Here is a 22047-nt window from a genome sequence, read left to right as displayed (position 1 = left end):
CACATCCCCCATACTATGCGGCTCTGCTGCTCCTCACACCTGAGCTCTGCTCCTGTCACACATCCCCCATACTATGCGGCTCTGCTGCTCCTCACACCTGAGCTCTGCTCCTGTCACACATCCCCCATACTATGCGGCTCTGCTGCCCCTCACACCTGAGCTCTGCTCCTGTCACATCCCCCATACTATGCGGCTCTGCTGCCCCTCACACCTGAGCTCTGCTCCTGTCACACATCCCCTATACTATGCGGCTCTGCTGCCCCTCACACCTGAGCTCTGCTCCTGTCACACATCCCCTATACTATGCGGCTCTGCTGCTCCTCACACCTGGGCTCAGCTCCTGTCACACATCCCCCATACTATGCGGCTCTGCTGCCCCTCACACCTGAGCTCTGCTCCTGTCACACATCCCCCATACTATGCGGCTCTGCTGCTCCTCACACCTGAGCTCTGCTCCTGTCACACATCCCCTATACTATGCGGCTCTGCTGCCCCTCACACCTGAGCTCTGCTCCTGTCACACATCCCCCATACTATGCGGCTCTGCTGCTCCTCACACCTGAGCTCTGCTCCTGTCACACATCCCCCATACTATGCGGCTCTGCTGCTCCTCACACCTGAGCTCTGCTCCTGTCACACATCCCCCATACTATGCGGCTCTGCTGCTCCTCACACCTGAGCTCTGCTCCTGTCACACATCCCCCATACTATGCGGCTCTGCTGCCCCTCACACCTGAGCTCTGCTCCTGTCACATCCCCCATACTATGCGGCTCTGCTGCCCCTCACACCTGAGCTCTGCTCCTGTCACACATCCCCTATACTATGCGGCTCTGCTGCCCCTCACACCTGAGCTCTGCTCCTGTCACACATCCCCTATACTATGCGGCTCTGCTGCTCCTCACACCTGGGCTCAGCTCCTGTCACACATCCCCCATACTATGCGGCTCTGCTGCCCCTCACACCTGAGCTCTGCTCCTGTCACACATCCCCCATACTATGCGGCTCTGCTGCTCCTCACACCTGAGCTCTGCTCCTGTCACACATCCCCTATACTATGCGGCTCTGCTGCTCCTCACACCTGAGCTCTGCTCCTGTCACACATCCCCCATACTATGCGGCTCTGCTGCCCCTCACACCTGAGCTCTGCTCCTGTCACACATCCCCCATACTATGCGGCTCTGCTGCTCCTCACACCTGGGCTCTGCTCCTGTCACATCCCCCATACTATGCGGCTCTGCTGCCCCTCACACCTGAGCTCTGCTCCTGTCACATCCCCCATACTATGCGGCTCTGCTGCCCCTCACACCTGAGCTCTGCTCCTGTCACATCCCCCATACTATGCGGCTCTGCTGCCCCTCACACCTGGGCTCTGCTCCTGTCACACATCCCCTATACTATGCGGCTCTGCTGCTCCTCACACCTGGGCTCTGCTCCTGTCACATCCCCCATACTATGCGGCTCTGCTGCCCCTCACACCTGAGCTCTGCTCCTGTCACATCCCCCATACTATGCGGCTCTGCTGCCCCTCACACCTGAGCTCTGCTCCTGTCACATCCCCCATACTATGCGGCTCTGCTGCCCCTCACACCTGGGCTCTGCTCCTGTCACACATCCCCCATACTATGCGGCTCTGCTGCCCCTCACACCTGAGCTCTGCTCCTGTCACATCCCCCATACTATGCGGCTCTGCTGCCCCTCACACCTGGGCTCTGCTCCTGTCACACATCCCCCATACTATGCGGCTCTGCTGCCCCTCACACCTGGGCTCTGCTCCTGTCACACATCCCCTATACTATGCGGCTCTGCTCCTGTCACAGGCTGAGGCCTGACTGACATTCCCACAGCAACTGTCCCTCTCCCTCAGCACTAGCTCCTCCCCTATAGGCTGATGTCACCTGTCTGTTGCTGGGCAGATTTACGCTGCATCTCTGTGGTGACCACAGAAACGCATCGAAAAAGCGCAGTGTGTGCACAAAGCCTTAACCCTTCACCTGCTCCTGTAACACTTATATACCTTATTACGCCTTGTACATTATATACTACATAACATTACACCGTATACCAATTCACAGACATTACATGTACGGTATGTGTGAGAATCAGGAGACTAGAAATGGGGTCCGCAGCCTTCATAACTCCCGGTGTTGAGTCAGTTGGTTAGGGAATGCTGGGAGTTGTAGTGTGGTATCAGCTGGAGTGACGCAGGGTCCCCCCCTCCTCGGCTAAGGGCCACACGGTTGATTGAGAGTCCTCGGCAGCACAATGTCCAGTGTAACCAGTGTGTGCTGCCGATTGCCATGGCCGTCTACACACAGGAGGGCCTTATTCTGTGCGATCGGCCATCTAAGCGGTCGTGTATACATGCTGCGGAATCGCCGGGACGACATTGTGTCCTCACTACATTCGTGAGACGATGCACCCTATAGCCGTATACAATGTACGTTTTTAGACCGCGTTCACACCTTCAGCATTTGTAGCCAAAATCAGGAGTGGGAGAATCGGAGAAGTATCATAGAAACAAAAGCACCACGTCTGCATGATGTGAAATATTGAAGGTGTGAACGTGGCCTTAGGTGATATATGACCGCGGGGCCAGCACCAGTTATTGTATATATGACTGCAGGGTCAGTGCCGGTTACTGTATATATGACCGCGGGGCCAGCGCTGGTTACTGTATATATATGACCTTGGGGTCAGCACCAGTTACTGTATATATGACCTTGGTTTCAGCACCGGTTACTGTAGATTTGACCGCGGGGTCAGCGATGATTACTGTATATATATAGATATATATATATATATATGACCTCTGGGTCAGCGCCTGTTACTGTATATGTGACCGCAGGGTCAGCGCTGATTACTGTGTGTATTATATATATATGACCGCGGGGTCTGCACCGGTTACTGTATATATGACCACTGGTTCAGCGCCAGTTACTGTATATATGACTGCGGGGTCAGCGCTGGTTACTGTATATATGACTGCAGGGTCAGAACCGGTTATTGTATATATGACCCGCAGGGTCAGCGCTGATTACTGTATATATGACTGCGGGGTCAGCGCCGGTTACTGTATATGTGACCACGGTTTCAGCACCGGTTACTGTATATATGACCGCGGGGCCAGCGCTGGTTACTGTATATATATGACCTTGGTTTCAGCACCATTTACTGTATATTTGACCGCGGGGTCAGCGACGATTACTGTGTATATATATATATATATATATATATATATATATATATATATGACCTCTGGGTCAGCACCGGTTTCTGTATATATGACCGCAGGGTCAGTGCCGGTTACTGTATATATGACCGCGGGGTCAGTGCCAGTTACTGTATATATGACTGCGGGGTCAGTGCCAGTTACTGTATATATGACTGTGGGGTCAGTGCCAGTTACTGTATATATGACCGGGGGGTCAGTGCCAGTTACTGTATATATGACCGCGGGGTCAGTGCCGGTTACTGTATATATGACCGCGGGGTCAGCGCCGGTTACTGTATATATGACCGCGGGGTCAGCGCCGCAGTGAGCGGCACAATCTAAGCTCGGGGTCCTGCTGTTCTGCTGTATGAATTAAACAAGTAAGAATAAGCAGGAAGCTGCGGCGTGAAGGCCTTTCCCAGGCTCCCGGCAGACGTCTTGGGAGGTCTGGACATAAACCTGATCTGGGTTCAGTGAGATTGTCCGGCTGTGAGGAGACTGCACAACCCGAGCGGTGACTGATATCATCCTGCACACGGGCCCCATACTCCCCATCAACCAGTCACCAGGTGTGAACAGGACCTGATCATCACATAGAGGCTGGCCAGATTATGGAGGCTGGGATATAGGATTGTAGTGCAGGACTCCTATATAGAGGCTGTGGAGGCCAAGCTATGGGATTATAGTGCAGGACTCGTAAGTAGAGGCTGTGGAGATCGCAGCATTCTGTACTGTTCACACTCGCTGATATTCGCGCTTTCTTGGTTGTCGTCTCAACTAAACAGACCAGGAAACACTTTATCAGTGCTTGTTCGTCGGGTGCGATGATTATTTTAAGCCGGCGTAGAAATCCTTGGCAGCGCGTTGTCCTGTGTAAAGCAGAGGCGTGCTGCCGATAATGTGCTCGTTCTGGGCACGTGGAAGAGCAGCGGCCGCGTGACCCATCAGTCGACAGCTAGTGTGCACACAGCCATCGACGGCCGACAGCTAGTGTGCACGCAGCCATCGACGGCCGACAGCTAGTGTGCACGCAGCCATCGACGGCCGACAGCTATTGTGCACGCAGCCATCGACGGCCGACAGCTAGTGTGCACGCAGCCTTCGACGGCCAACAGCTAGTGTGCACGCAGCCATCGACGGCCGACAGCTAGTGTGCACGCAGCCATCGACGGCCGACAGCTAGTGTGCACGCAGCCATCGACGGCCGACAGCTAGTGTGCACGCAGCCATCGACGGCCGACAGCTAGTGTGCACGCAGCCATCGACGGCCGACAGCTAGTGTGCACGCAGCCATCGACTGCCGACAGCTAGTGTGCACGCAGCCATCGACAGCCGACAGCTAGTGTGCACGCAGCCATCGACGGCCGACAGCTAGTGTGCACGCAGCCATCGACGGCCGACAGCTAGTGTGCACGCAGCCATCGACGGCCGACAGCTAGTGTGCACGCAGCCATCGACGGCCGACAGCTAGTGTGCACGCAGCCATCGACGGCCAACAGCTAGTGTGCACGCAGCCATCGACGGCCGACAGCTAGTGTGCATGCAGCCATCGACGGCCAACAGCTATTGTGCACGCAGCCATCGACGGCCAACAGCTAGTGTGCACGCAGCCATCAACGGCCGACAGCTAGTGTGCACGCAGCCATCGACGGCCGACAGCTAGTGTGCACGCAGCCATCGACGGCCGACAGCTAGTGTGCACGCAGCCATCGACGGCCGACAGCTAGTGTGCACGCAGCCATCGACGGCCGACACATGGCTTTATCGTCCTTGCTATATTATACCCCACGAATCCTCATGTACCCACCAATCTCCAGACTTACTCTTCTGGTGGGGACGACTTGTGACCACTGCAGCCAATCATTGTGGCTGTTCAACCGGAACGGGATGTTCTGAGCAGGGCTTTGCCCAACCTGTGCTTCTTGTGACCGCTGCAGCCAATCATTGTGTGCATCGGGCATTCCCTCCAGCAATCATGTGGCTTAGCCAGAGTAGCATGTTCCAAGCCGGTTTTTGGCTATCCTGTGCTAGTTGTGACCGCCGCAGCCAATCAAACGCCCATCAATTCCAAAATGGCAACTCTTGGGAGACCTGTGCGGCTGATTAGTTTTGGCCGCTGTACAGACAATGTGAAAATAATGTAATCCCTTCTGTTCCGCCATAGATGCCGCAGCCCTTGTAATCTATAAGGTGCGGGGGTCGGAGGATCGGAACATTCTGAATATTCTAGTATATCGGAGCTTTGCATCCAGCAGGAGCTGCAGTACCTGAGAACGGCCACTACACTTTGTATGGCGCTATAGTATACCAGCTCTGGGCACTGTTTACACCTGGCCACAGCAGGAGCTGCAGACGATCGATGGTGGGTGTCCGGTCATCAGATCGGTGGGGTCTGAGTCCTGGATACCGCTTGTCTGTAATATTATCCCTTATTCATGTAGTCCCAGGTGATTTCCCCTTCCCGGGTGCATTTAGGTGAAGTGACCCAAGAATATCGTGAATAGTGTACGAAGTGCAGCTGTGAAGCACAAAGTGCAGCTGTGAAGCACAAAGTGCAGCTGTGAAGCACAAAGTGCAGCTGTGAAGCACAAAGTGCAGCTGTGAAGCACAAAGTGCAGCTGTGAAGCACAAAGTGCAGCTGTGAAGCACAAAGTGCTGCTGTGCAGAGTGAAGTTTTGTAAGAAGTGGCTGGAGCCGTCCTCTGGGTAATATGATTGATATTCTTATTTTCTGGAGTCAGATCCTTGATCCGTTCCGATATTTGCCACAGGACGGAGCCGTGATGACGGGTGATGATGGGTCTCTGGACTCGGCTTGTGAAGCTGCGCAGGGAGCACAGCTCAGTCACGCGCTCCGGACACAGAACAGTTGGGTTTTATCCAAGTCACATGTGTGAAAGGAGGATTAAAAGGCAATTACTCCAGAGGAAGAAAGATAAAAGTGCCGCAGTCCCAGAAGAAACAGCCGGAGCTGTACACAGAGGATCCACAATGCCGGAGCCGTACACAGAGGATCCACAATGCCGGAGCCTTACACAGAGGGCCCACAATGCCGGAGCCGTACACAGAGGATCCACAATGCCGGAGCCTTACACAGAGGATCCACAATGCCGGAGCCGTACACAGAGGATCCACAATGCCGGAGCCTTACACAGAGGGTCCACAATGCCGGAGCCTTACACAGAGGATCCACAATGCCGGAGCCTTACACAGAGGATCCACAATGCCGGAGCCTTACACAGAGGATCCACAATGCCGGAGCCGTACACAGAGGATCCACAATGCCGGAGCCTTACACAGAGGGCCCACAATGCCGGAGGCGTACACAGAGGATCCACAATGCCGGAGCCTTACACAGAGGGCCCACAATGCCGGAGCCGTACACAGAGGATCCACAATGCCGGAGCCTTACACAGAGGGCCCACAATGCCGGAGGCGTACACAGAGGGCCCACAATGCCGGAGCCGTACACAGAGGATCCACAATGCCGGAGCCTTACACAGAGGGCCCACAATGCCGGAGGCGTACACAGAGGGCCCACAATGCCGGAGCCTTACACAGAGGGCCCACAATGCCGGAGCCTTACACAGAGGGCCCACAATGCCGGAGCCGTACACAGAGGATCCACAATGCCGGAGCCTTACACAGAGGATCCACAATGCCGGAGCCATACACAGAGGATCCACAATGCCGGAGCCTTACACAGAGGGCCCACAATGCCGGAGGCGTACACAGAGGATCCACAATGCCGGAGCCTTACACAGAGGGCCCACAATGCCGGAGCCGTACACAGAGGATCCACAATGCCGGAGCCTTACACAGAGGGCCCACAATGCCGGAGGCGTACACAGAGGGCCCACAATGCCGGAGCCGTACACAGAGGATCCACAATGCCGGAGCCTTACACAGAGGGCCCACAATGCCGGAGGCGTACACAGAGGGCCCACAATGCCGGAGCCTTACACAGAGGGCCCACAATGCCGGAGCCTTACACAGAGGGCCCACAATGCCGGAGCCGTACACAGAGGATCCACAATGCCGGAGCCTTACACAGAGGGCCCACAATGCCGGAGCCGTACACAGAGGATCCACAATGCCGGAGCCTTACACAGAGGATCCACAATGCCGGAGCCTTACACAGAGGATCCACAATGCCGGAGCCGTACACAGGGGGTCCACAATGCCGGAGCCTTACACAGAGGATCCACAATGCCGGAGCCTTACACAGAGGGTCCACAATGCCGGAGCCGTACACAGAGGATCCACAATGCCGGAGCCTTACACAGAGGATCCACAATGCCGGAGCCGTACACAGAGGATCCACAATGCCGGAGCCTTACACAGAGGATCCACAATGCCGGAGCCGTACACAGGGGGTCCACAATGCCGGAGCCGTACACAGAGGATCCACAATGCCGGAGCCGTACACAGAGGATCCACAATGCCGGAGCCGTACACAGAGGATCCACAATGCCGGAGCCGTACACAGAGGGTCCACAATGCCGGAGCCGTACACAGAGGGTCCACAATGCCGGAGCCGTACACAGAGGGTCCACAATGCCGGAGCCTTACACAAAGGGCCCACAATGCCGGAGCCGTACACAAAGGGGCCAAAATGCCGGAGCCTTACACAGGGGGTCCACAATGCTGGAGCCGTACACAGGGGATCCACAATGCCGGAGCCGTACACAGGGGATCCACAATGCCGGAGCCGTACACAGGGGATCCACAATGCCGGAGCCTTACACAGCAGGTGCACAATGCCGGAGCCTTACACAGAGGGTCCACAATGCCGGAGCCTTACACAGAGGGTCCACAATGCCGGAGCCTTACACAGAGGGTCCACAATGCCGGAGCCTTACACAGAGGGTCCACAATGCCGGAGCCTTACACAGCGGGTCCACAATGCCGGAGCCTTACACAGAGGGTCCACAATGCCGGAGCCTTACACAGAGGGTCCACAATGCCGGAGCCTTACACAGGGGGTCCACAATGTCGGAGACTTACACAGAGGGTCCACAATGCCGGAGCCGTACACAGGGGGTCCACAGTGCCAGTGCCCTACACAGAGGATCCACAATGCCGGAGCCTTACACAGAGGGCCCACAATGCCGGAGCCGTACACAGAGGGTCCACAATGCCGGAGCCTTACACAGAGGGCCCACAATGCCGGAGCCGTACACAGAGGGTCCACAATGCCGGAGCCTTACACAGAGGGTCCACAATGCCGGAGCCGTACACAGAGGGTCCACAATGCCGGAGCCTTACACAGCGGGTCCACAATGCCGGAGCCTTACACAGGGGGTCCACAATGTCGGAGCCTTACACAGAGGGTCCACAATGCCGGAGCCGTACACAAAGGGCCCACAATGTCGGAGCCTTACACAGAGGATCCACAATGCCGGAGCCTTACACAGAGGGTCCACAATGCCGGAGCCTTACACAGAGGATCCACAATGCCGGAGCCGTACACAGAGGATCCACAATGCCGGAGCCGTACACAGAGGATCCACAATGCCGGAGCCTTACACAGAGGGTCCACAATGCCGGAGCCTTACACAGAGGGTCCACAATGCCGGAGCCTTACACAGAGGGTCCACAATGCCGGAGCCGTACACAGAGGATCCACAATGCCGGAGCCGTACACAGACGGGTCCACAATGCCGGAGCCTTACACAGAGGGCCCACAATGCCGGAGCCGTACACAGGGGGTCCACAATGCCGGAGCCTTACATAGCGGGTCCACAATGCCGGAGCCTTACACAGCGGGTCCACAATGCCGGAGCCGTACACAGGGGGTCCACAATGCCGGAGCCGTACACAGGGGGTCCACAATGCCGAAGCCTTACCCAGAGGGTGCACAATACGGGGCTGTCCCTGAGGGTCGGGATACGAAGAGGGCGAAAGCAACAAATCCCAAAAATCTGGACACAACCCGGCCCATAACGCGACGGTCGGGACCCCATGTGTGAAAGCTACTGCAGATCTGCTCCATAGAGGAGTGACCGGCGAGAGGAGTGGTGTCATGAGCTTTAGGTGGAGTACGCTGTTACAGCGCGATGTCACCTGCACAGTCAGTGGTGCAGCGCGATGTCACCTGCACAGTCAGTGGCGCAGCGCGATGTCACCTGCACAGTCAGTGGTGCAGTGCGATGTCACCTGCACAGTCAGTGATGCAGCGCTCAGGAATGCCCCATCTCTATCACTGCTGTAATGGGATCTCCCCACTTATCCCAGTAACAATGCCCCTCTTGTACCATTTCTATACAATCCCAAAAAAACCATAAAGACGTCTTTGTAAAATGACCATGAAGATTAATGGAGACCTGAGGACCTCGTACAAGTGCAGAGGTGGACGGAGCAGCAAGAAGATCGCCTGCTATCAAGACTTCATGACGGAGCATTTTGTCATGTGGAGAAGAATCACAATACGTCTCCAGCCCTCCATGATCACACATTGTCATTTCAGATGTAGCAGAGCTTTCTCCTCCTTGGACCTCGTGTGGATTACGTTGGACCTGTGTGTTTTTGGGGTTAATATAGTGATGAAAGAGGGTGTAGTTTTTTTTGTTTTTTATTCCAAATAAAGTATTTTTTTCAGTGTTTGTGTTTATTTTCTTTCACTTACCGATTAGTAATGGGGGGTCTTATAGACCCTCCCCATCACTAATCTAGGGCTTAGTGGTAGCTGTGAGCTGCTATTAACTTCTTACTACCCCGATTACCACCGCACCAGGGCAATCAGGAAGAGAGGGGTAAAGTGCTGGGATTGTTGGTTGCATACAATGTATGTGGCAATCCTGGGTGGCTGCTATTTTTAGGCTGGGGTGGCCCAATAAGCATGGGTCTCTCCAGACTGAGAATATCAGGCCCCAGCTGTCAGGCTTTATCATAGCTGGGTATCAAAATTGGGGGGGACCTTACACTGTTTTTTTAAAATGAATTATTTAAATAAAAATATTAATAATAAAAAAGACTGCATCCGGTTCCTCTTATTTTCATACATGGCCAAGATAAGTGCACAACTGGGGGCTGCAGCCTGTAGCCATGGGCTTTATCTGTTCTGGGTATTATAGTATGGGGGGGACGCTACGCCAATTGCTTTATTTATTTTTATACCACGATAGACACACCAAGCGTCGGTGATAGGAAGAGTCAGTCACGCTGTCCCTCAGGGTGGGGGCGTGTCTGATCGCAACCAATCACAGATGCCGGTGGACGGGGAAAGCAGTGAATATGCATGAGCCTAATGAGCGGCCCAGGAGAGGCTTCGGGAGGAGTGTACAGCCGCACTGGTGACTCGGTAAGTATGAAGCGCTTGCTTTTATCCTCCTATCCCTTCTTCCTACATTTTTAATCGCCAGATTCTGGTCCCCATAGACTTATATGGGGACTGGCGTCCGACCAGATACCCGGGATCACTCCCTGGCTGGAATCAGATTTTTTTCTTTTAGCCAGTTAGGTTTGCTGGTCCCGGTTATCTGCGAGTTCGTCCATCACTACTCCGGATCCATTCCTGATTATAGATATGTGAAAGCGTCTGAGCAGCCGCTGCACCGGCCATAAAATCCTCTTTTCATGTGGACATAAAGCGCCGCTATAAAGTGTAATAATAATCACTTTTCCGGCAATTATCAGCAAAAATGGCTGCAAATTACCAGCGACCGTCCGAGAAATCTGTAACTCAACCTGATCATTATATTAACCTGTGCATCCACAAATCTCCCGGCCCGAGACTGCAGCCCCGGGGTCCTCAGCTCGTGCCCCTCCGCACGGCTGCTGTAATATTCCAGAATAGAAGAGGTGGGAGAGGGGCCGACTAAGCCCCCCAGGGCGGAAGCACATATCAGCCAGAATATCCTACCTCATCAGGCCAGAGGCATGCATATAAGTGAAAGGGCCACATAGGAAAAGGCCTCATGGCCCCCACACAGTATAGTGCACCCACCTACAGCCCCCACACTCAGTATGATGGCCCACACTGCCCCCATATACACTATATAACCACACTCAGTATGATGGCCCATAGTGCCCCCATATACAGTATAAGTCACCACACTCAGTATGATGGCCCATAGTGCCCCCATATACAGTATAATATCACCACACTCAGTATGATGGCCCATAGTGCCCCCATATACAGTATAATATCACCACACTCAGTATGATGGCCCATAGTGCCCCCATATACAGTATAATATCACCACACTCAGTATGATGGCCCATAGTGCCCCCATATACAGTATAATATCACCACACTCAGTATGATGGCCTATACTGCCCCTATATACAGTATATCCCCACACTCAGTATGATGGCCCACACTGCCCCTATATACAGTATAATATCACCACACTCAGTATGATGGCCTATACTGCCCCTATATACAGTATAATATCACCACACTCAGTATGATGGCCTATACTGCCCCTATATACAGTATATCCCCACACTCAGTATGATGGCCCACACTGCCCCTATATACAGTATAATATCACCACACTCAGTATGATGGCCCACACTGCCCCTATATACAGTATAATATCACCACACTCAGTATGATGGCCCATAGTGCCCCCATATACAGTATAATATCACCACACTCAGTATGATGGCCCATAGTGCCCCCATATACAGTATAATATCACCACACTCAGTATGATGGCCTATACTGCCCCTATATACAGTATATCCCCACACTCAGTATGATGGCCCACACTGCCCCTATATACAGTATAATATCACCACACTCAGTATGATGGCCTATACTGCCCCTATATACAGTATAATATCACCACACTCAGTATGATGGCCCACACTGCCCCTATATACAGTATAATATCACCACACTCAGTATGATGGCCCACACTGCCCCTATATACAGTATAATATCACCACACTCAGTATGATGGCCTATACTGCCCCTATATACAGTATATCCCCACACTCAGTATGATGGCCTATACTGCCCCTATATACAGTATATCCCCACACTCAGTATGATGGCCTATACTGCCCCTATATACAGTATAATATCACCACACTCAGTATGATGGCCTATACTGCCCCTATATACAGTATATCACCACACTCAGTATGATGGCCTATACTGCCCCTATATACAGTATAATATCACCACACTCAGTATGATGGCCTATACTGCCCCTATATACAGTATATCCCCACACTCAGTATGATGGCCCACACTGCCCCTATATACAGTATAATATCACCACACTCAGTATGATGGCCCACACTGCCCCTATATACAGTATAATATCACCACACTCAGTATGATGGCCCACACTGCCCCTATATACAGTATAATATCACCACACTCAGTATGATGGCCTATACTGCCCCTATATACAGTATATCCCCACACTCAGTATGATGGCCCACACTGCCCCTATATACAGTATAATATCACCACACTCAGTATGATGGCCCACACTGCCCCTATATACAGTATATCCCCACACTCAGTATGATGGCCCACACTGCCCCTATATACAGTATAATATCACCACACTCAGTATGATGGCCTATACTGCCCCTATATACAGTATAATATCACCACACTCAGTATGATGGCCTATACTGCCCCTATATACAGTATATCCCCACACTCAGTATGATGGCCCACACTGCCCCTATATACAGTATATCCCCACACTCAGTATGATAACCCACACTACCCCCCACATGCGGTATAATATCACACTCAATATGATGGCCCACACATATAGTATCATGTCACCACACTCAGTGTGATGGCCCACACAGCCCCCCACATAGAGTATAATATCGCACTTAGTATGATGGCCCACACTGCCCCCCATATATAGTATAATATCACACTTAGTATGATGGCCCACACTGCCCCCCACATCAGTATAATGTGCCCACACACAAGTACTGACATGAAATGAAACTCCTCCTCTTGCTTTACCCTGCTGCGCTGCTCCGCTGTGTGTGCGCTGAGCAGCAGGCGCCATCTGCGACATCATTGCTCCTGCTGCAGTGACACTCGGATGCTCAAGCTGATTGGTGCAGCAAAGACCTGACGTCTCCGTTACACTCTTCTATTCAATGGTATCTGTATTCTGAGGGTGCAGATAAAACACTGATGATGGGGGGGGTAGTGGCCACGTGGTCTGCTGCCTCCACTCCCAGTTGCCTGTGACTTCAGTTTTGGAGTGGGACCTGCTCTTTTTTGCAATTTTTTTTGGAGAGGTGTCTGTAGTCCTCCCCTTGACCTGCAGTCACATGAGGTGACACGAGTGTGGTGTGGTCATTTCGGGGGTCACATGTACACCCCTGCCCCCCAGCAGAGTGACAATGTGCGGTGAAGTGTCGCCGTTCTCGCTGCCGTGGGCTCCTGGACTCCTCCGCTGACCACATCTGGTGCAGCCGTGGGAGGCAGCGTCGGATGCATTTGCTGGGGGAGGAAGGATGACAATTTCTCGCTGACTTTCTTCTTTTTTTTCTCTTTGCGGTTTCTCTGTCACCAGTGTAATGTCTTGTGAGTGTGAGCAACAGCGTCAGCGAAAAAATGGAGAACGCAGGAGGAGCCTCGTCCAGACCCTCACTGCTGCTCATGTGATTGCGGTGACTGGTCTAAGGCCGTGTGCACACTATGCAGTTTTTTGCATGCGTTTGATTGCAGATTTGTCACAAAACCTGGTGCAGAAAAGTCAATGAGATTCCTGCCGTCTCCTGCACCCGTTCAGCATTTTCTCCTTGTAGATTTATATCTGCACCATCAATTCTGCAGCAGATTTCACTCATTCTGTAACATGGGAAAAATCTGCACCAAAAATGCTGCAGAAATGCTGTTTTCCGCTGCGTTTTTCCTGCCAAGAGACGCAAAAATGGAGGCTTCAGTGCACTTGGAGAAAAGATTGGTGGCAGCAGATGTGTATTTGTGGCCATAGAGGACGGATCATTTCAATCCCGACCCAGCTCCACGCTTTCCAGGCACCGGTGCCGGTATACTGTGGGGCGGCGGAGCTCTCCTGCTGATTTTGGGATTTATCACAAAGCATTCTTGACATGTTGGTGAACGTCATTCTTCATTCCCTCCCAGTAATGACAGTCAGAGATTTTGGCTAATGTCTCTGCCCAAAGGGCCACCAGAAATTGGGGTGTCATGGCGGGCCTTATGGCTATTTCGCAGTCGGCTTTTACTGAGAACCTCCTTTTTCCTGCATCTGCTCCATGTGGCTCAGCTGTTTGGTATTCACTAGTGATGAGCGAGTACTAAAATGCTCGGGTGCTCGAGGCTCAGGCCGAGCATCTCAAAATACTCGTGTACTCGGCCCGAGCACCGAGCCCAATGTTATCCTATGGGAGACCCGAGTATTATTCTGAAATGATCCCCGGCAGCATGTAGAAACCATAAAACTTTAAATTAATAAAAAAAACGTGCGTGTGTGTGTAAGCGTGCATATATATATACACGCGGAGTGGAGTGCGGGAGGTGCCGTAGCCGAGCGGGGAAGTGTCGGGCTAAAGGCACGGTCATGCTGTGAGGGCCGGCCAATCACTGCAATTCCACAAGTAACAGGGCTGTGGCATTGCAGTGGTCTGCCAGCCAATCCCTGCATAAGGGCTGGCTTTAAAAAGAGCGCCAACTTGAAGACCACGAGTACAGCACGAGTATCGCGAGATTACTCGGTCCCCGCCGAGTAGCCCGAGTACAGTGATACTCGTGCGAGTACCGAGTAGTAACAAGCATGCTCGCTCATCACTAGTATTCACCTGTTTCTCTGGAGGGAGACCGTAGATCCACTGGGGGGGACGGTTGTTGTGTGGCAGTGTGGAATCTCACTTGGTTTTCGTGGTTGTCAAAATTGGGAAAAGTTTGGTGTCGCAGAGAGAAACATTCATAACATGAACTGATGGGACAGCGCCACCTACTGTCAGTTCAGTGTAAGCACTGTACTATCGTACACCCCAGGTATAGAGTTTATCCCCCGGGATCCACATTAGATGAGTGTATTCCTGGTTGGAGGGGTATAGTGTGGTCCTATTTTACACCTCGGGTATAGTTTGGCGTTGGGTATTTTACACCCCGGGGTGTAGTTTGGCATCGGCTATTTTACACCTCGAGGTCTATTTTACACCTCGGGATATAGTTTGGCCTCGGCTAGTTTACAACTCGGGGTATTGTCCGGCTTTGGCTAGCTTATAACATAGTCACATAGGTTGAAAAAAGACCTAAGTCCATCTAGTTCAACCTTCCACCTTCGGGGTATAGTTTGGCCTCGGCTATTTTACACCTCACGGTATAGTTTGGCCTCGGCTATTTTACAGCTCGGGGTATAGTTTAGCCTCGTCTATTTTACACCTCGGGGTATAGCTTGGCCTCGGCTATTTTACACCTCACGGTATAGTTTGGCCTCGGCTATTTTACAGCTCGGGGTATAGTTTAGCCTCGTCTATTTTACACCTCGGGGTATAGCTTGGCCTCGGCTATTTTACACCTCGGGGTATAGCTTGGCCTCGGCTATTTTACACCTCGGGGTATAGCTTGGCCTCGGCTATTTTACACCTCGGGGTATAGCTTGGCCTCGGCTATTTTACACCTCGGGGTATAGCTTGGCCTCGGCTATTTTACACCTCACGGTATAGTTTGGCCTCGGCTATTTTACACCTCGGGGTATAGCTTGGCCTCGGCTATTTTACACCTCACGGTATAGTTTGGCCTCGGCTATTTTACAGCTCGGGGTATAGTTTAGCCTCAGCTATTTTACACCTCTGGGTATAACTGTGGCCTTGGCTATTTTACACCTCAAGGTATAATGATCGGGTAACAGATCCGTTCTCCATACACTCCAATGTTAAAAAAACGGATCCTGTGAGTGTATGGAGAACGGATCCGTTACCTGATCGCTCCTTATCTTTCACTTGAAACAGATCCAGTAAAAAAAAAAAGCGGATCAGTTACAAATGCAAAAAAAACAAAACGGGAGATAAATAGTGATCAGGTAATGGATCCATTCTCCATAGACTTCAATGTTACAAATAATGGATCCTGCAAAAATCAGTTTTTCCAAAGCGGACAGAAACATTGTGTTTGCAGAATTTTTTTTGCCAATGGAGGATCCGTTTGAACGGACGATTGCTGGACCCAGCGCCTCTCAGTTCTGCAGCGGGGGGCGCTATATCAGACACTGGCAAAGCAGGGGGGTATCGTGTGGGGCTTGTCACCTCCTGTATTCCGGATATACATCATCTGCTTTTTCATCCATTGTGCATCACACGGCCAGTCCTATAGCTGGGGGTATAGGTAATGAAGAGTCTTCATCTCTGCCGCCGCTCTGCGCACTACACCGGCCCCCTCAGGCACAGTAAATGAACCGTGAGCCGCCTGTTTACACCGCAGCCTGTCAGGTCTCATAGGCGATAAGAGAGGACTGAGTCGCTCCCCATTAGGGGTCTGTGACACTATAACGAGGCTAATTCCTGACAGGACCCCTGCGAGGAAGCATCTGCAAGGAATTCCCCTCTCATTCCTAGACCCCGGCAGGCTCTCGGTGTTCGGCTGAAGGTGGCCGGCGTCCAAGGCCTTGCCCCGTCACATTCCGATCGTGCTTGCTGCGACACTACGGAAGCTGCGGCTCCAGATTCTCAGCAGCTTCAGCGTACAAAGTTTATTGGAAAAGAGGGATCTGCGAAGAGTGGGGAAATAAAACCCGAGGAAAGGATTCGGCAGTGTGACGGCTGCTGGTCTTCTTCCACAATCACATTGTCTTCTACATTGGTTATTTCAGCAGTTGCCTAAAGACTAAGGACACCTTCGTGGTACCACTGGGTTTGCAATCTTGACCCATTCATCTTCAGCCCTTTGCCTTGTAGTTGAGTCGACGCCAGAAATACACAAAGGGTGTGAGCTCCTTGCGCCCGTGGTGCTGCCGGCTCCTCTCGTGCGCCCTTGGTGCTGCCGTCTCCTCTCGTGCGGCCTTGGTGCTGCCGTCTCCTCTCGTGCGGCCTTGGTGCTGCCCTCTCCTCTCGTGCGCCCTTGGTGCTGCCGGCTCCTCTCGTGCGCCCTTGGTGCTGCCGTCTCCTCTCGTGCGGCCTTGGTGCTGCCGTCTCCTCTCGTGCGCCCGTGGTGCTGCCGGCTCCTCTCGTGCGCCCGTGGTGCTGCCGTCTCCTCTCGTGCGCCCGTGGTGCTGCCGGCTCCTCTCGTGCGCCCGTGGTGCTGCCGTCTCCTCTCGTGCGCCCGTGGTGCTGCCGGCTCCTCTCGTGCGCCCTTGGTGCTGCCCTCTCCTCTCGTGCGCCCGTGGTGCTGCCCTCTCCTCTCGTGCACCCTTGGTGCTGCCGGCTCCTCTCGTGCGCCCTTGGTGCTGCCGTCTCCTCTCGTGCGCCCTTGGTGCTGCCCTCTCCTCTCGTGCGCCCTTGGTGCTGCCCTCTCCTCTCGTGCGCCCGTGGTGCTGCCCGCTCCTCTCGTGCGCCCTTGGTGCTGCCGTCTCCTCTCGTGCGCCCTTGGTGCTGCCGTCTCCTCTCGTGCGCCCTTGGTGCTGCCGTCTCCTCTCGTGCGCCCTTGGTGCTGCCGTCTCCTCTCGTGCGGCCTTGGTGCTGCCATCTCCTCTCGTGCTACCATGGTGCTGCCGTCTCCTCTCGTGTGGCCTTGGTGCTGCCGTTTCCTCTCGTGCGGCCTTGGTGCTGCCGTCTTCTCTCGTGCGGTCTTGGTGCTACCATCTCCTCTCGTGCGGCCTTGGTGCGTCCGTCTCCTCTCGTGCGTCCGTCTCCTCTCGTGCATTCATCTCCTCTCGTGCGGCCATGGTGCTGCCGTCTCCTCTCGTGCGGCCATGGTGCTGCCGTCTCCTCTCGTGCGGCCATGGTGCTGCCGTCTCCTCTCGTGCGGCCATGGTGCTGCCGTCTCCTCTCGTGCGGCCTTGGTGCTGCCGTCTCCTCTCATGTGTCGTTGGCACAGCCTCATCCCAGGTCGGGATCTCCTCTCCCTTCTGCTCACCGACACTGAGAAATGTTCAGTTGCCTTCACATGCAGCGTCTGTCCTGGATTTCTCTGCTCATACACAACCTGCACACTCGCTTTCCTCCCTCCCTGAAGACTTGGATGCTTTCCCCTTCAGATTCTTTTCTGAAGTACAGGGAAGACACACCACTGATGCCACCTACACAGGGGCCTAAGAAGTAAGGGGGCCACATCCTTCTCCAAAGGAGGTGGACTTGTGCACTAAGAAGACTATTGGACTGCACACTTTGCACAGGGGTCTTTACTGTCTGTGTCCGCTCCTGCTGAAGAATACAACCTTCCTCCTGCTTTATTACCATCTCTACCATTGATAAGCGAGGAGTAAAGCAGATGACATTAGCCCTAATAGACACAACGTGCTGCCCTGTGATAATCAGCAGCACAGCCAGCTATAAGATGGAGTTACACAGTCTCTACAGCAACACAGCCAGCTATATGATGGGGTTACACAGGCTCTACAGCAACACAGCAAGCTACACAGCTAGCTATATGATGGGGTTACACAGGCTCTAAAGCAGCACAGCCAGCTATAGGATGGAGTTACAGAGGTTCTACAGCAGCACAGCCAGCAATATGATGAATTACACAGGCTCTACAGCAGCACAGCCAGCTATATGATGGGGTTACACAGGCGCTACAGCAGCACAGCCATTTATAAGATGGGGTTACACAGGCTCTACAGCAACACAGCCAGCTATAATATGGGGTTACACAGGCTCTACAGCAACACAGCCTGCTATATGATGGGGTTACACAGGCTCTACAGCAGCACAGCCAGCTATATGATGGGGTTACACAGGCTCTACAGCTGTAGCATGAAAGAATCAGGACGATTTCTTTTAAGTTCTAATTTTGCTTTTAGTAAGCAAATTAACAAATTAAATTAATGCAGGTGCCAATATCCTGCAGAAGATGTTCCTGTGTGCAAAAATGCTTGTGGATTTATTTATTTTTTTTACAGTCATACTAAAATGCACAATAAAAACTTGATTATTGCTACATTTTTTTTTATTTTTTTCATGTGTTAGCTCCTTTTTTTCATGCAGTTTTGCAGCATTCTCCAGTATATAAATGCTGGTAATCTGCACTGAAAAATCACAACTGGGCTTTTTATGAGGTTTTTTTTTTTCTTTTCAGGTTGTCCATTGAAGCCTATAAGGGTGGGGGGATGTGGGGTGACACACGGATCATCAGCATCTTTACATGCACATGAATTTATCACGTTGGGTTTGCTCAAACTGATAAATCGCTGCAGATTTACTGCAGAATGTAACGCTGCATGTGAACACGGCCTGAAGTGCTTGAGACACAGATCTTGTGGTTTGGGGGGGTGGTTTGAGGGATGAAAGCACAAAAAATGTCATTACAGAACATTAATTACCGCCTTCATGTGACTCGTCTCGTGTACGTCGCGCTTTGATCTGTGGGGGATACGGGGGAATGTTTTGCAGATTTGATCCTGTGATAGGACGATTTTTGTCTTTATAGAACGATCATCACCTGCTGGGACTTGTTCGTTCACAATGGACAGAAAGGATCAGGGGTTTTTTAGATTTTGGGTACCATTATCCCAACAATGGAGTCTTAATGCGCCAAAAATATTCTTAGGGGGCCGTGGTGTCATCACACATACTATGCTGATGTCTACCAGAATGCGTCGTCCAACCTCCATTATTTATCTGGGCCAAGACTAGAGGACACACGACGGATAGGTGTAAAAAGTCTGACACATCCGCTGACCAAAGAAGACTAGTGCCAAGAGGAGAGCCATAAACTACTCTCGTGTGTGAGATGTACAGACATATTAGGCAGCCATGGTCTGGCAGCTGTCACTTCGGTATCTTCTGAGAGCCGCCATCACACGTCTGGTGGTGACCCATTGGCCACAAGGAGGATGAGCCAGCAGCTTGCGCTCCTGTATCCTCTGAGACCCGCCGTCACATATCTGGCGGTGACCCATTGGCCACACGGTGGATGGGCCGGCAGCTATTGCACCTGTATTCTCCGAGAGCCACCGTCACATGTCTGGTGGTCACCCATTGGCCACGCGGTGGATGGACTGGCAGATTGTGTTCCTGTATTGTCAGAAAGAGCCGCCGTCACATGTCTGGTGGTCACCCAATGGCCACGCGGTTTATGGACTGGCAGATTGCGCTCCTGTATTGTCAGAAAGAGCCGCCGTCACACGTCTGGCGGTGACCCATTGGCCACACGGTGGATGGGCCGGCAGCTATTGCACCTGTATCCTCAGAGAGCCACCGTCACATGTCTGGTGGTGACCCATTGGCCACGCGGTGGATGGACTGGCAGATTGCGCTCCTGTATTGTCAGAAAGAGCCGCCGTCACACGTCTGGTGGTGACCCATTGGCCACACGGTAGATGGGCCGGCAGCTATCGCTCGTGTATCTTCTGAGAGAGCCGCCGTCACATGTCTGGTGGTGACCCATTGGCCACACAGTAGATGGGCCGGCAGCTATTGCTCCCATATCTCGAGAGAGCCGCCGTCACATGTCTGACGTTGACCCATTGGCTACAGGGTAGCTAGGCTGGTAGCTATCACTTCTGTATCTTCATAGAGAGTCACCGTCACACGTATGGTGCTGACCCATTGGCCACGCGGAGGATGGGCCGGCAGCTTCCGCTCCTTTATTCTCTGAGAGGCGCCATCATATGTCTGGCAGTGACTCATTGGCCACAGGGTGGCTGAGCTGGTAGCTATTACTGCTGTATCTTATGAGAGAGTTGCCGTCACACGTCTGGTGGTGACCCATTGGCCACACTGTAGATTGGCCGGTAAGCTATTGCTCCTGTATCCTCTGATAACCGCCGTCACATGTCTGGCGGTGACCCATTGGATGGACCGGCAGCTTTCCGCTCCTGTATCTCTGAGAGCTGCCATCATACGTCTGGCGGTGACCCATTGGCCACACGGTGGATGGGCCGGCAGCTATTACTCCTGTATCCTCTGAGAGCCACTGTCACACATCAGCCAGTGACTTATCTCACGGAGAACAACGAGATCTGCAGTCTGAATTTGGACATGTTGGATCTATAACTCCCCCCGACAATCAGCGCTCTAGGACCCCCAGACACAATATCTCCGGGTTTGGCTGACATTAGTATTCGTTGACTTTCTCTGGGCAGGTACGTGGCCACCATTGCTCTTCACTCCTGGTAACTTTGGGTTCCATGAATTTGGTTTTGCCCCGTGGTGTGTCACAGATGTGATTGTCCGCAGCGGTCCTGGATTTTACCGCATGTAGTGATGGTACGAGGTTGTTTGTTCTCGGTGCTTTTCCCAATCCTCGCAGTGGCCGTGAACTTTGGCAGACTATTTCCCAACAGGCAGGGGGAAAAAAAAAACCTCCATCTAAGAGAAGCGCAGCTCCAAAAATGTAATCATATTATTAAATAATTGGGAGGACTGGAATTTGCTGATTGTGTCCAGAAAGGCGGCCAGCGCCGGGCTTTTCCCATGGTTCATATGTGCGAGAAGTGAACAGCCTTTGGCTCGCGTGTGTCTCAACATCAACAACGGTCACAGCATATGGTACAGAGAACAATGGTAAATGCAATTAGACACACGTCCTCCAGAATATAATGCAAGAAAGCTGCTCGCTGACCTCCCGGGGAGCGGCCGAGGGTCCTCACCGAGTGATCACTCACCTGCTGTCACCACCGATTATCCGGGTACCTTCCTCAGGTCTGTGACACTCTGCAGCCCAGCAACGCTTCACCAGTAGGGGGCATCCTCAGCACCGGGGGGGTTATACTCTCTTCTGTTACATTTGCTGTCATTAGTCTGATATTCGTCACCTTTCCTCTATTCCT

The 22047-nt window shown here is 52.7% G+C and overlaps 1 protein-coding gene across 4 annotated transcripts in view; it reads left to right on the top strand.

The window, feature by feature from the left end:
- RXRA (retinoid X receptor alpha) overlaps positions 1-22047 on the top strand; it is a 200135-nt gene that overhangs the window by 164681 nt on the left and 13407 nt on the right. The gene's annotated exons all lie outside the window — the stretch shown is intronic.

The sequence above is a fragment of the Anomaloglossus baeobatrachus genome, chromosome 9 (assembly GCF_048569485.1).
Source record: "Anomaloglossus baeobatrachus isolate aAnoBae1 chromosome 9, aAnoBae1.hap1, whole genome shotgun sequence".
In the NCBI taxonomy this organism is placed as follows: domain Eukaryota; kingdom Metazoa; phylum Chordata; class Amphibia; order Anura; family Aromobatidae; genus Anomaloglossus; species Anomaloglossus baeobatrachus.
Note: the sequence above shows the minus strand (reverse complement) of the source record. Positions and strands in the feature narration are given on the sequence as shown.